General features: G+C 44.4%; 1 protein-coding gene across 1 annotated transcript in view; it reads right to left on the minus strand.

The window, feature by feature from the left end:
- Nucleotides 1–9,406, minus strand: part of LOC142557185 (calcium and integrin-binding protein 1-like) — a 65,794-nt gene extending 56,388 nt beyond the window's left edge. Inside the window, exon 1 of the mRNA XM_075668860.1 lies at nucleotides 9,140–9,406. The gene's annotated coding sequence lies outside the window, so the exon portion shown is untranslated. The remainder of the gene's footprint in view (nucleotides 1–9,139) is intronic.
- Between the last annotated feature and the right edge of the window lie 1,731 nt (nucleotides 9,407–11,137).

The raw sequence follows: 11,137 nt of genomic DNA on the forward strand, positions 1-11,137 counted from the left end.
AGGTATGATAACGTTTGCCCTTACGCGCGGGCTGTTCGTGGCGCAAGACTAAAACAAGCAGAACATCGGCTAATGGGTTTCACGGACTCGCAACTTCCGGCTGCGGTTACTGGTATGGGCGGTCGGAGCGGCGAATTACCGTAAGCCCGCGAAAAGACCATGCAAGTGCGCAACGCGCGGTCGAGTTGTCCAATAATTAGGCTTCACTCTGAAGGCTAATCTGCTATAGACTCCCGGTTAGCTCATAGCAAGGCGACGCTCATTCGTTTGCGTGCGACATGCGTTCAGACGTGCGTTCGTGTTAAAGCAACAAATCAGTAATTTGGGACGTCTAACTGTACCTGTATACCTATTCTCTGCGTATACAAATGCGTTGTACGAGTGCACGGTAGTCGTTCGTTTTATGGGTAATTTCATTGTAGATGTATTCGTTGTGAGGACGCCTGGCTGTATCTATTACAGCGTCGGCTGTTACGACTGCGAGAACCTCAGTCCCGTAAGGATTAACAACCTTGGGACAGCATGCCGGAGCAGTAAATGGCGGGCGATGTTTCAAAACGATCGCCGCAGAAGGACGAGATGACGTACCATAGTGAAACTTAATGGTAAGCGAGTAAACAGTCTGTGCATACCTACAGGACGGCCCTAAGATATCCGGGGTAAATTACTAACGCCCGCAAGAAGTTTCAATGGACCTCAATTGAGTCGGCGAGGTCCTGAAACGTTCACCGATTTCCATGTAGCTTCTGCAGGCTTGGGTTATCAGTTTGAAAAGGAGCACCCAGTGATCGCATTTAGAAATCAGTGCCACCTTTAGCTGTCCGCTTTGCTACTATGCAAATAGGTAGGTTGCAAGCACGTAGGCAAATAGGTAGTGGTAGTAGGTAGTGCAGGTAGGTAAGCAGGCAAATAGGCAAGTAGGTAGGCAGACCTATGTAACCTACAGGTAAGTTTCATAAGTCTGCTAGATTGTTCCCTTCTTTCTGTTTTTAGGAGTAGCTTGCTAAATGATCGTCCTCATGCTTCGTGACATTTCAGAAAATTAAGGGGGCGAGAAATAAAGCGATTTCATTACATATAATATCTAGCGCCGTTGCCGCATTTCCAAAGTGTTTAGATAAAAGTTTAGATAAAATTTAAAAGTATCCATTGTGTAATATGGCACTAGTGTCGTCTCTAGCACACCGAAAAACTTTCTCGGCTTGATTGATCGCTTGCTTGCTTAAGTTTTCCTCGCTAGACCACGGGATAAATGTATCGGCGAGGATCTATACTGTGTATCGAATGGTCGCAGACAAACATGAATAAGTAGATTAGAAGAGAGCAGACCAAGAAGAAATATTCAATGGCACCTAAGCAATTCTTATGAGTTGCGAATGCGAAAGCATTAATGTCCAATTGAAAGCCACTGAGTGATCCTTCAAGTTATGAATTCCTCGCGAGCAAACGAGCGCGTTGAGACACTTGGCCAACGCCTCCTAGATAGCACAAGGCCGGTGCACTTCGATCTGTGACGTCATGCTACGTTGCCCGACTGCCATAGAATGTAACGGGGATGCTCCCGAGTAGGCCGCGGGGATTTTGACGTCACCGCTTTCGTCACGCCTGGCTTGGCAAGTGCTCCCTTTCGCCCGCTCTGCTCCGTCGAGGCACAACGCACGTGAAGTGGCGTCGCAGCCAATAGAAATTTAGGCGCCGCTTCGCTGCTACAGACGCCGTCTTTTTCGTTCAATGGGTCATGTGATGCTTTCGCATCAATGAGAAAGTAAGCGAGGGGTGGATACGTAGGCGGAATCTATGGCTTTACGTAGGCTCCCATGGAATAAAGACCGCGTTCAAGCGACGCAGCCTCAGCAGAAGCTAACGATTCGTTGTGCCGTGTGCACAAGAATTGTTATCTTGGTTAGTGACTGTCTGTAGCCATGCGCAATTTCGCATTTGCACGCAACCAGCGTGAGCCCTCAACCCCTTACATTTCTTTAGGGGTTTACGGATAGCGAAATTTGAGACCGAATCGAATAGTGCCAGAAGCGAACCGAATGTTGAATACTTTCTGAATAGATTTAAAATAATGAGCAACCATTTTCACTACAAAGATAAGGCAATCCTCATATTATAGAATATACACAACCTTAGCAAGTTGATGTCATTATAGTGCAAGATACAAAGTGTCGCTCAGCAAAAGCGCAAATAAAGCACTAGATGCTAATAAGAAGCGTATTCGTAAATTAAGGACTCGTTGGTGAGTGCTAGTGATAGGGGTTTAGCCGCGAAAGTCTAGCTTCCTGAATGACTGAGGGTCTACCATGACCTTGTGTTTTGTGTATGCTGTGGCAGCCAGGATGAAATATCAACGCACTTTTGCTACAGTTTACGCCTGATTGCGCAGAGTCAGCTATTCAAAATATTGGAGGAAAAAAGAATATTCGTAAAATATTCGTATTCGTATTTTATGGACTCCGAGGGCATTTTCTTGAACTTATCAAATGATATCTCATTTTTCTATACAGCAGTTCGTTCAAATCGAAACGTATCGTTCTGATTTAAAATCCATAGTTAAAGGTGTTCCTCAGGGCAGCATTCTTGGTCCGCTTCTTTTTAACATTTACATCAATGATCTCACTAACCTCTCTACTAAACCTAAATATGTTTTGTATGCCGACGACGCTAGTATATTTCTATCTGCTCCAGATTGCCATATCTTACACAACGACGCGAATTCTCTCCTTACCAAGCTTAAAACATGGTCAATAGTAAACCACCTAAACATAAATGTTAATAAGACGAAAACTGTAATATTTAGACCTAAATCGAGGCAGCTAAATTTTCATGTACGCTTAAGTTATGGTGGCGCACCAATAGCAATCACAAATAATATTAAATTCTGGGTGTTTCATTTACTCAGAGCACGCTATGGGATGGTCACATTGATGCTCTTCCAACTAAGTTAGCTCGAGTAGCCGGCATTATTTCCCATTACAGATCATATCTCCCGTATCAAGTAAAGATCCTGCTTTATAATTCCCTGTTTTACTTTCATCTTAATTACTGTTTCTTGGTCTAGGGCACGACCATGTATACAAATTTGCAAAAGATCTTTATACTTAAAAAAAAGCTTATCAAAATACTTTTTAATCTACCATACAACAGTCACTCGCAAGGTCTTTTCTCCAAAGCATACATAATACGAGTATTCAATCTTTACAATTATAAGCTAGCACTTGCATTCCAGCGCGAACTAAAATATCATCTTGAATCTCTGCATGAGTTGTCATTACTGAAAAAAAACACTGTGTTTTACTGTGTTTTAGGAGTGGATTGTACCAAGTCCTAGAACCAATTACACAAGAGAAAAATTATCCTTCACACTTCCAACTCTATTAAACAACGGTAAAAAATCCGGGACTGACCTACTTAAAATATCTAAACGTGAATTACGACAGCTTCATTGCGCATATTCTTAAAAACTCCACCTGTATTCCTGTAATGAGTATACTTAATCATGTGTTTATTGTACAGCTTTATACCCTCAGTACTTATTGTATTGATTGTAGTTCTATCTTTTTTTTGTTTCTATTTTTATTTCATTTATGAAATTATCCCGTTATGTTTGGCTCTGCTAAATTGCGAAGAGATTATATGTATACTTGTGCGTGTCTTTCCCTGCTTTGCTGTTGTTGCCCTGCAGAGGGGGGCTGTGGGCCTTTGTCAAGCTGCCGTTTACGAGCAACTTTTACCCACAACCTCCTCCATCACCATCCCGATGGAAATAAAAAATTATTATTATTATTATTATTATTATTATTATTATTATTATTATTATTATTATTATTATTATTATTATTATTATTATTATTATTTACAACTAGTGACTATTTCATTCGGTCGTCGAATCGAATTCGCTATTTGAGCGTTTCGAATATTGGCAGACCCCTGCGTTTCTTTTAAAATCTTTCTCGCCGCGTATAAGGTTGCAAACCGGACGATTGTCTGATCGATCGGTTGTACTTTTATCTCTGTGGATTTCCAAAATCGCTGCGTTAGGTTTGTCCCGCGTACACCGAAAAAAAAAACAACCCTACCTAAACTTTCTGCGAATTTCCTAATCCCATCACAAATACCACGTCATCCTCTACTGTGCTCGAATGCGCTTCCGTTCCCCGAGCACCCGTTCTTTTATATATATATATATATATATATATATATATATATGCTCGTAGTATAATAGGCCATCGGTTATCTGCTCTACGCACTGCAAGAGCGTCCCATCTTCACTTCTTCCATTTGGACTAGCCTTGTCAGAACTAAAGACCAATCAGCGACGTAAGTGGTTTTCAATCAGTTTTTAATAGCGACTGGTTGATATGTTACGATAACGACCCTCCCCCCCCCCTCTCTCTCTTCGTTTATCCGAACATCCCGGTTGGATGTTGAAGGCAGCGCTCATTTCAATGTATGTGGATAAAGTAACCGCTTTCTCATGATCCTTGTCCTAAAACGGCGGGCCAACATTCGAAATTCCGAATACGAATCGAATATTCGTGTTCGTATTCGAATATTCGTTCGATTATTCGAAACTAACCAGATATTTCACAACAACCGACTGCTAATATGTGGCTACTTTTTTTGTCAGAAGTGAAATTGTCAGAAGTGAAACAAAGAGAAATGATTTAGAAGAAGTGCCGGAATAAAAGGGGCAATGCAAATTATGTTTTCACTTTTATGGCGGAAGCCTACATGACGTGTTATTTTTGCTTGTACGCTGTCATTTGGTATTTTCGGCACTCTAGTCAGGAACCAGTTTTATCTTGTACGCTAGAACCATGATGTTTTCCTTGTAACAGGTGCCTTTGTATTTGTCTACGGACCACAAGCAGTTCAGCAGCTACCTGCCGACCCCCCCCCTACACACACTTTTTATCTTTTTTTTTTTTGGTTACCATTTATTTAGAATTTTTGGAAAGCTTGTTTACATCCAGCCTATAAAGTTAAGAAGCTATTGTTGCAGTATATTTGTTAGTTTTTTAATGGCTACCAGTGACCTTAAGTTTAAAACTGATTCTTTGTACCTGATAGTTATCTGTCTGTTTTGCACTACTCAGTACAGTAGTGGTACATAATTATACTTAAATCAGTATTCATGCTGTAAATGCATGCGTCTGTACTCGAATATTTGGTTCGATATTCGATACTATTTGTGTTCGATTCATATGCGGGAAATGTTGCGTTCGCCCACCTCTACTCCTTTTCAAAGTTATGCCTTTTATTTGCCATTCCATCGCTATTTGCCCATAGTTCATAATAGCAGCACGTACAGTCGCGATCAATTTGAAGGTGATCGCGCGAGCATCGACCGGCGGGCCTTCCAAGCAGCATAGCGGCCGATTTCGGAACAGCGAAGATAAAAATTCGCTGCCTTCTTCCCCTTTTATGCTCTTCCAGGCTGCAACCGTCACCCCCAAGACTAACTCGCAACATTTTTGTTTGTTTACCTTTCATGGCAATGATGTGTGTGCGTCGATGTCTCATGCATATCTTGGCTAACAATGACGCCTCTGTGCAAAAGCTGATAAGGTAATCGAAATGAATTCGCAGGTTGTCTCGTGAAGGGCGACGGGAGTGACAGCTGCTCAGGGAACAGCAAAAGAGAGAGAGGGGAGCTATCTGATGCTTCCCTCTCGACTGACGGCTATGACGTAATGTGGCGCTGCTCCTAGTTTCAGTCGCCGCTCGAGCGATCACCTTCAAATTGATCGCGACTGTACGTCGAAAACTTCGCCGACATATCTTTCGTTCCCGGGGACCAATGATGACTGCGGCCCGCCGCTTTCTCAACGACAATTGGCGTGTCGCGCTGATGACGTCGAATCGCCGGAGGCGTTGTCTGGTGCGCCTTGTTAGCGAATACCATAATGGCCGAGTTCCCTCTGTAACGGCGCATCATCGGTGTGGTGCCGGCTGTCCGCATTTCTTTTGTGTCCCACCGAGCTGGACGTAGCTAATGACGCCTGATTAGTGACCTATTTTCGTTCTGGTTCCTACAATAGCGGCCCGTTGGCACACAGCAGAGGAAATACGGCTCTTGAGGAACAGAACGGTCGTAAGAATGACGCGATGTTAACAATCACTTCGCGGTATAGCCGGCGGTCCACTCGTAATTGGGGAGCGACAATTGTGGTGTACCAAATATGGCAGAAATCTACGGTTAGATGACGCTATTGTTGCCGGATTCTTGTAATATATCTCGATTAGCACCATCTACGGAGTTATGTGTCACACCAGAAGCAACAAAGTTCATCGCCGAAAGGGACGCGCCCGAAAAATTAGCGCTTGGCACGGACTCGACAATGACATTACCAAACACTACTATTTAGGACGCAGGCAATTCCCATTGCCACATTCAAAACTGAACAGGGCTCAGGCAGTCTCACTGCGCTTATTGCAAACAGGTACATATCCCACACCGTACACTATTAATAAAATATATCCAGAGAGGGAACTTAAGATGGACTGCAACGATTGTAATGGCATCATTGGAATCAGACATATGCTGGCGGGGTGCCCCGCGACTCTCCCCAACCTCGTTGAAGAATGGACACAGTGGGAGAAAAGGATTCAAAGCCCATTGTTTCAGGACCAACTAAGGGCCGTCCAGAGGGCCCATGATGTCGCTGAAAGGCTTGGCCTGACAGTGCCAACGTGGGAGCGGCCCGCCTTGACTTAAGAAGTCGAGCCTCCGGACCTCATTCCAATAAATGTTTTCACACACACACACGGACTCGAAGTAGGCGATATGTGTGCTTCCGAGCTACAACGTAGCAAAACATCATGGAGTGAAATTAAAGCTCAAATTTCGCGTACCTGATGTCGTATTTCATTATGGTTGTCCAGTGACGTTAGGTAAGTTATCGGTGAACGATCGGGCAAACGAAAAGGCAAAACGAGTCCATTATTCCTTCTTATCTTCGCCGTAACATCAGAAATGTCGTGAGGAAATTCTCCCCGGAAGGGTCTATGACAACACAATTCGACGGAGAAGCGAAGAGAGATATTCTTTACGCAGTGCACCCTAAACTATATTCCCCTATCCCCAGTGTATATAGGGTAGCAAACCGGGTGTTCGTCTTGTTGACCTCCCTGCCTTTCCTGTCCTTGATCTCTCTCTCTCTAAACTATAATTCAGACTTTCCGGTAACTTAACGAGAGACGTAGAAACATTGCTTCGTCGGTGCCGGCTAGGTGTGGCCTTCACCAACAACTTCCTACATACAAATAGGGTGCGAAATCAGCATCATGCGCTTGCGCTGAACCATGCCCCCCCGAGGACATGCCAGACGTGATGTTATCGATTACCCGCTCTATTTCCAGAAGAGGCGAGAACTATGTGTCAAGTTTTACACAATAGAGAGTCCTGCGATTTCTTTATGGGATAATACTTGGACCGTGGCCTTCTCCGGGGCATTATCCCATATATAAGCGAAATCTAATAGCAGGAAGTGTATGCTTCCAATCACTACAATTGATCCCCCAGCTAAATCTATCTATTGTTGCGAAGTGTTGTATACACGAAATATTATTTGAACTGTCATTTCACGTATTGTTCTCGATTGTTTTCCTGGAAACCGTGCGTAAGGTCAACATCCAGTTAGGGTTTAAGCACTATAGGATCGAGCTCATTAATTCATCGAAGTCTCTGTCTTAAAGCTGCAGAATCAAAATTTGTTCGTAACACAAGAAGAATCCACAAATTTTCGTAAAATCTAATCGCAACCATATAAAGGTACAAGAGAGCGAATTAAGACGAAGCAAAGACCGAGCTATAGCCAAGTATATAATGGATTTTTATATTATTTTTCTTTTTTTTCTCTGTTGTTAGAGTTGTCAAAGTTGCTGTTGGTCAGTGCACGGACTGCAACTCCGACCACAGCTGCAGTTTGGTGAGGTTCCAGTTCTGGCTTCAAACGGCTTCGCTATTATGCAGATTGATAATTTCCCACCAAATTGAATCGCGTCGAAAAAATTACGGCTTCACTTTCTTTCTCAGTTACTTAATAACAAGTTGTCTCTCGACCCGGCATTGTAAGTCCACTAGCAACGAGACCTAATCGCCAACATCACCAGAATGCTCCAACCCCCTATTTTGCCCGAACCAACCTATTTAAATACTCTTTCTTTCCCCATACCATTAATGACTGGAATGACTTGCCTTTATGAAAGTTGTATCGCCATTGTTTACTTTTATCAGCGTTATTGTCCTATTGTTGCAGTATTTTGTTGTATTGAGAGAGAGAAATGAAGAGCAAAGGCAGGGAGATTAACCAGAGAGACATTGTTTTACTTCTTGTGACCTAATATTGTATTATCCACCTTGCATGAATTTCGTGTCCGCAGCATGCATTAAATAAATAAAATAAATTAAATATCGCGTTATATAACCAACGATTCGCGAACATTATGCATGTGAATCAAAATTTATTACCTTCACGTGTTTAGAAACATATATATGCCTTCTTGAGAGTTTATAGATAAACCGTACGCTTGCGATCATTTTCTTCTTCCATAGCGCGATGTTTAATGAAGACGTCGTCCTTCCTACAGATTACGTCACAATCAGGGCACGCAGGCCCCCTCCTGTATATGAAGGATTGCAGAGTGGCAAGAAATTACATACGCTGAGCAAGAATAGTTCGCACGCATGCAACTCTTGAACAAAAATTATGAGCAGTAAAAGAAACAGGTTACAATAACTCGGGGTCGCATACGTAGTAGATATAGGTTTGCTTAGAGAGATGTGTATATCTGACTAACACTTCTTGGTGCTAAGTAATCGACTTTTACTACGATAACCGAGCGCGGACGTCCGCACAAGTCACACGAGATTTTACATGACAGGACGAACGCTCCACCCTCTCCATTGCTTTCCTGCGAGATCGCGTGACATTGTGCACACAACGTGCCCGCGTCGTTACCACACGTGTCCGTACGACACGCATCCTTGTGTGACACGGACAAAACGAGCGCTCGTCCTGCCCACGCTTTTCTCGCGTGGCTTGCGCTTACGCAAAGAGCAAAAACATGCCGAAGTACAAACACTATCGAACAATGGAAACGAAACGTCGTCGGCATCGTTATCGCTCACCGTGCATCCGTGTACTGACCACTGCCAGCGTCGAGACCGCGATTTTGCCGCACCCGGCGTTCTATCCACTGCCTGGCCGTACACCAGCGCCAGCACCCGTCGTAACGCAGTCTGAAACGCACTCAACTACAGAGCGGCATTCGAGTCGGACGCCAGTCTGGGCGCTACGGCGTCGTCGATCGAGAGCTCGCCGTTCTCGTATCCAAGGCCCGTCGCCGACGTTCCTCGTCGCTTCGACGGGCTCTCGGAAAACGTCGTCCCTGGTCTCACCAGTCACCGCGCGTGGACGACGAAAAAGGCCGTCTGTCTTTTTTTGCCGACGCCGCGGCTGGATTTGGGTGCTGGCCAATATACGTAGACTCAATTGCGCAGGACAATGACGGCGCGCGACGGACTCGATCTTGACATCGACGAGGCTTCGAGCGTGATGTGCACTCGCTTGGCGCGAAACCAAAGGGGGAGAAAAAAACACGACGCACACGCGTGCGTTGTTAATACAGCCAGGCAGAGAGCGCCGGCGCGCTTTTCGACGTCGAAGCCCCAACGCGACGCCCGCACGTGCCTTTGCTTCCGCTACCTCGCATGTCACGTACGCGTAGTTGCGTTTTTTGCTTTCTTTCTTTTCTTTCCTTCCGGCCGCGTGGCGGATAGCGAGTCGCCTTGGAACGCAGCGGAGCAGCACTCCACGCTCGTCGTACGCTCCCTGAAGGAAGTGCGCTGAAGTCGCGGGCGTTCATGTCACTGGATTACGTAACGGCTACATGGCAACTATCGACAAGTCCTATTGTCGGATGTTATCGAACACTCTGCACTGAGTTCCTTTATCATCGTGAAGGCGTCGTCGCTGTGCGCACAGAAGCAATTGAAGGCAGGTGGGATGCCTTGGCACGCTGTAGCCGGTGACAACGTGAGAATGGCAAGGTTACATGTACGCTGTGAAACTCGAACGCGATTTGCATAGACGAAAAGAAATTTATTCACCCGTAGGAACGCGGGCGACTGTGGTATGAGCGTGGAGTACAATATATGATAAGCCAGCCAACTAGGTTCGCCTACTTGCTTAACGTCAAGGGTTTTCGCGTGCATAAATTTTCTTTGTATAGATCAGTCTTTGTGTCACTGGTTTCAGGGCGAAAACTGCTAGTGAAACATATCAGGGCACCTTAATATCCCTGTTCAGCCATACTTAGTATTTTAGCTTGAACCAACTAGCTTTTATCTTCCCATTAGTCTAGCGTTTATATTAGCCGAGCAAATCCATTAAGCGGTGAGCGGATTCCAACAGGCTCGACTCTTTTTCAGAGGTGGAGGGTATACCTGCACTACGTTCTTGCGCGAGGAGTTTGTACTTGGGCTGTCACCGAGTCGGTGGGAGGAACCTGCTCAAGTGAGAATAATTAACTGACCTGTTAAAATAAATAAAGCTGGTAAAACTGAAAGATTACTCTTTGACGGAATATTTTCATTTCTTATCGTGTGTGTGCTGCAGCAAAAGTCCACGAACGATTCGGCACATTGTAATGCAATGCCAAGAAGATATTCGCCAAAGGAAGGAACGAAGGAAGAAGTGGAGAAGGAAAGGCAGGGAGGTTAACCAGTTTAGCTCAACCAGTTTGCTACCCTACACGTGGGAGCGGGATATTCAAAGAAGATGGAGGGGGAGGCAGTAAAAATTTATTAAAGCTTGCACCCCGATCACACGCCTTTTACGAAATACATAGGCACTTTATTAGGGATGATATATCCTCAGACTGACCACCAACACAATTTTTATATCACAGTGATTTTTTTTTAACGGCTATGCTGTTGCCGATTTGAGCTGCTTCAGGAACTTGCTCGAAGCAAGAACAAGCGCCCCTCTAGTATATACCGGAGTTGACTAAGCTGCAATAAGAAGGCGACAGGGATACTACTATAGAATTTAGTTCTTGTACGCTTTCTTTCTTTTCTTTTCTTTTTTGTTATATATATTATAAAGGAGATTTATTGGGGTTCGTA

Source organism: Dermacentor variabilis, chromosome 9 (genome assembly GCF_050947875.1).
Source record: "Dermacentor variabilis isolate Ectoservices chromosome 9, ASM5094787v1, whole genome shotgun sequence".
Classification (NCBI taxonomy): Eukaryota; Metazoa; Arthropoda; class Arachnida; order Ixodida; family Ixodidae; genus Dermacentor; species Dermacentor variabilis.